This window comes from Meriones unguiculatus, chromosome 9 (genome assembly GCF_030254825.1).
Source record: "Meriones unguiculatus strain TT.TT164.6M chromosome 9, Bangor_MerUng_6.1, whole genome shotgun sequence".
NCBI lineage: Eukaryota > Metazoa > Chordata > Mammalia > Rodentia > Muridae > Meriones > Meriones unguiculatus.
In genome coordinates this window covers 73,221,348-73,226,070 of record NC_083357.1, presented here as the reverse complement: position 1 = coordinate 73,226,070, position 4,723 = coordinate 73,221,348, and positions in this window count along the sequence as shown.

Sequence of the window (4,723 nt, the reverse complement as noted above, 5' to 3'; positions counted from 1 at the left end):
TTTCTCAGTGCTGTGGAATTTGGTCCATCGGAATCATAAGCCTAGATCATGTGGTGACCTCTGGCCACTTCTTTGGCTTTGTATGCCAAATATTTCCAACACTCATTTCTGTAACTGTTTCTCTTCCTGTCCAGTCCCTAGAAAGATCTGGGATTCTAGAATTCATGAAGAACCTTCAGGCTCATACAGTCTCAACCCTTCCCTTTGAAGATGGAGACTCAGAGGCAGGAAGGACCAGGAAGGTACTTTTCCAAGGTCATCTGCTTGGTTTCACCAACACTGTCCTTACTTCCCCTTACAACCCAGCAGTATTTTGAGAGTGAGTTTCTAGAGCAACAGTTCAAATTCCACCTTTCCGGAACTTGAACAACCATTTTCTTATGAATGTCACACCTCTCGGGCCTTTGGACTTCAGCATACATACCAGAAACATTCTCAGCCTCCAGCAAATGTACCAGATTCTCAGCCTTTGGCCTTAGACTTAATTATACCAGCAGCTTTCTTGGTTCTCTAGCTTGAAAATGATGTGAGTGGGATTTTTTTTTTAAATGTTCACAATTACATAAACCAATTCCCAGAATAGAATTCCCTTATATATTTATACACTAACATACCAATCAGTTGGTTAACCAATTAATTGGCAGGCAGATAGATGATAAATGGACAAATAATCGTGGAGATGGATTATAAGTAGATGCTAGATGCTAGATAAATAGATAGATAGATAGATAGATAGATAGATAGATAGATAGATAGATAGATACATACATACATACATACATACATACATACATGCATAGTATCCTATTGGTTCGCTTTGTCAGGAGAATCCTGACTAATTAAAATTCCCCTCAATTATAGCCATGTTTCCCCACTGTTATTTAAGCTAAGTGTGTTATTCAGGATGGGAGGGGGAGAACTGGATAATGGTAAATAGTTGAGGAAAGCATGGTTATAAAGAAAGACAGTTAAGAAGCAGGAGCCTCAAGTGATCACAGTGTCACAACTTGGTGAGACATAATTTTGGAATTAGCTCTTTAGTCTTGAGAAACAAATATACAATTAACCTTGTACTGTTTGTATTAATTTTCCTTCTCCCAGAAATGACAGGTTGCAGTCATATAAAGTATAGATGTACCTAACAGAAGCTGTTCTCAAGTTTTGTGAGAAGAATATGTTCAAAAGGGAGCTGGGATTCTTTTTTGAGTGACAGGTCCTCTCCCAGCTACTCACCTCTTTTAAGCAGATTGTCTTACAGTTAGCAAGTAAAAATATCTACATAATTATATGCGGAAACCACTCTTCTGCAGCTTATCCAGTCTTTATATCTACTTACACACATGAAGTCAAAGGTTGCTCCTGTTCCATTATTCCCTATACATTCTACCCATATGAAGAAGAGTGTTTCATTTGGTGAATAATGATTTATACTGCCTAGACCCTTTGTGACAACCATGGTAGTTTGACCAGGCCCCAAGAAATTACCGGGAAACAAGACTGTTGATGCTATAATTAGAAATTTCCTAGGCAAGCAGGTAAATTAGTCATCCTAGTGTCATGCATCTTTCCTAAAGACCTTTCCACACAAACAACAAATCATAGAGCACATGAATTGAAATCAAAATAGCACCAAATGGCTATGTGGAATTAGAGATCATGAAGATAAGTGGAATGGATGAATGAAATGAAGCAATTTGCCTTTAGTGAAAAGATCCATAAATTAGATAGGAAAACCAGGTAAATGTGGAAGAGGAACAAACTTTCTATCAAAGAATTAATGTAAAGATGTAGATGCCACCAAACTGGATGACCTGAGGTTGATCTTTAGGACCCATGTGACAGAAGAAGAAAACCGACTACCACAGCTTGTCCTCTGCCCTCCACATTTGTGTCACACCATACTCATGAACACACACACACACACACATACACACACACAATGTGGTTTGAAGCCACTATTGCTGAAGAAGGAAGAGGAGGAGAAGAGAAGGAGGAGGAGGAGAAAACGAGAAGGAGAATGGGGGAGAGGAGAAGAAGGAGGAGGAGCAGAAGGAGAAGAAGAGGAGGAGGAGGAGATTAAGGTAAGTCACAACCATCCATATTACACAAAAACAGACCACATGAGTTTAACCAAAGGAAAATGCTACTTTGGTCCACTGGGGACTGAAAGGCTGAGCATCATGGCTCACAGGAGGCCCACTGACCAGGTACCCCAACATAGCTGGCTGAGAATCTTCATGATTGTGGTATTCTGGCCTGAGTTCACCAGCCCGGATGCTATTATACATTACCCCTAGGTTTTGACAAAACTGGCAAAGGGTACAGCCCAGTATTGAAAAGTTTCCTCAGACGGCACTTCCCAAAGTAGAACTGATGTGGGTTCCTAATCACATTTTCACTTCCCATGTCCAGGTTTACCCCGTGTGAACCAAGCTGCAAGTTAAACAATGACTTGATGACTTTGGTCTAGAACTCGACCCTCCACTGCACTCAGCCCACATGCAATTATTGGTTTCTTTTTAAAATTTTTTTGCTATTGGCACCAATTTAAAACCCAGCAACTTTTCATTACAACTATTAGCTAAGCTTCCTGCTTTTGCAAAAGGGTATTCTCAGGGGCCATAATTCCCTCGTGATCACGGCCACATGGAACTGGGAACCTGGATATTATAGAAGATTAGGTATGTTAGATGCCAAGATTCAAATGCAATCCCTGGTATTTTTAGGTAGCATTATTTCTGGATGTATCTTGGCTTCTCATCCTTATAGCTAATTAAAGCAAGCATGTTTTTTGTTTGTGAAAAAAATTACTTGAAACAGTGATTATCACAAAATCATTGTTTAATAAATGCCAATATCTGTCCCTTTCCCCTTACACAGGTAGCCTTGCTCTCTGTCTTGTCTTCATAATCCTCTGAGCATAAATACTAGTCTAGAAGCTTTAAATGACCTTGGAATCTGTGATGCCTTCAGTCACTAGGTGATAACTCAAATACACACATTCCTGAGTTTATTAGACCCTGTGAGCTGTCAAGTCCCTAGCTAATAACTCAAGTCTGCCTTATTTATTATATGTGTATATGTGCTCACATGTGGACATGAATGTGCACAGACCTGTATGTAGAGATCAGGGGTCAACATCAGGTGTCTTTCTAAGCTGCTTCTCCATCTCAGTTTTTGAGTCTGACACTGAACCTAGAACTCACAAGTCCATGTAGGTTGGTTGACCAGTAGGCCCCCAAGGATCCTCCCACCTTTGCCTCCCCGGTGCTGTGATCACAGGTGTGTGCAGCAGCACCTAGCGCTTTACATGGGTATCGGGAAGAAGCTCAGTCCTCAGGGCAGCAAGCACTTTACCGACTGGGCCATTCCTCCCCACCCCACCTCTGAGCATTTCCCATGTCCTGATGGAAAGCATCATGAAACCTTTGCAGGGCAAAGGACGCACAGCCAATCTGAGCCTCAGGTTTCCCAACTAGAGGATTTGTGACAGAAAAAAAACAAGGTCCCCTGGATACACATAAATGCCTTATCTGTACTCTGTCAGTAAGTCCTGCCTCTTTCCCTTCCCAACCCCCCAACAAGCATTAAAAAAATAGTATATTATAATTTAGCTAGTAAGTCAATAAATCTAAAGACAGATCCTTAGGGGAACAAGGAAGGGTACCATACCCACAGAAACTTGTTCCTAATAAACCATATTTTGTTGCTAAGCAACCCTGATGATGCCTCTTCCACAAGTATGGTCTGTCTACAGGGGATTAAGTAAGTGCCCTGTGAGTCAGAAGAAGGCATCAGAGAAAGTTTTACTCAGGCCCCAGATGAATGGACAATATTGCATACGGAGCAAAACAGGAAGACACGCCATGTTTTACTCATGCTTTGAGGTTTGATGCTTGTTTGGGGTGTTGGCTGTGAAGAGCTGGACTGTTCATTCATCGCTAAGTAGATGGAGTCATGGTGTAGAGATGTCTTCCTGGTTCACCGTAGAAGACTGGTAATTAAAGTTGTGGTGAGATCCGACACCCAAGTAAGGGAGGTGGAGTAGAATTCCCCAGAAGCAAGAAAGAGCTTTTGAGGCAAATTAGATGTTGCAACTGTCAGATCCCACAGTGAGTGCAGTCATTCTGCTAAGGAGATGAGGTGAACTGTGAGCCAGCCAATGAGACTAGCTGGAGAGTGAGGCCATTTCCAAAAGTCCTTGTCTCCTGCTTCTCTGGAGAGGTGGGGCATGGGTGAAGCCAACTCCATAATCCCTTTCACCAGATTTAACACACTGAGCTACGCCTCCCATTGATAAAAGGATGGAAAACCCTTTGGTGTAATTTCCAAAATCTCAAAATACGTACTTCCCCTAACAAGTAAATTTGGCATTTACAATAAGGCAACATTTAAAGGGAGGAGGGGAGATTTCCGATAATATTCAATGTCTTCTTTATAGCCTTTGCATCACTATCTTTTTTATACTGAAAAAAAAAAAAAGGTTAAGAATCATAATGCAGAGAAAAGCAGACAGCTCAGCAGGTAACATTTGCCAGTAACCCTGAACACCTGAGTTCTACCCCTTTGGCTTACACAGTGGGAGGGAAAAAAAATGATTCTTACAAAAACATCCTATGATAGCCACACATGCACTGTGGCATACACACACACAGAGAAGGAGGGGGGAAGAACTTGGAAATATAGTTCAATGGTGAATTTGCTGACCATGTGAGGTCCTGAG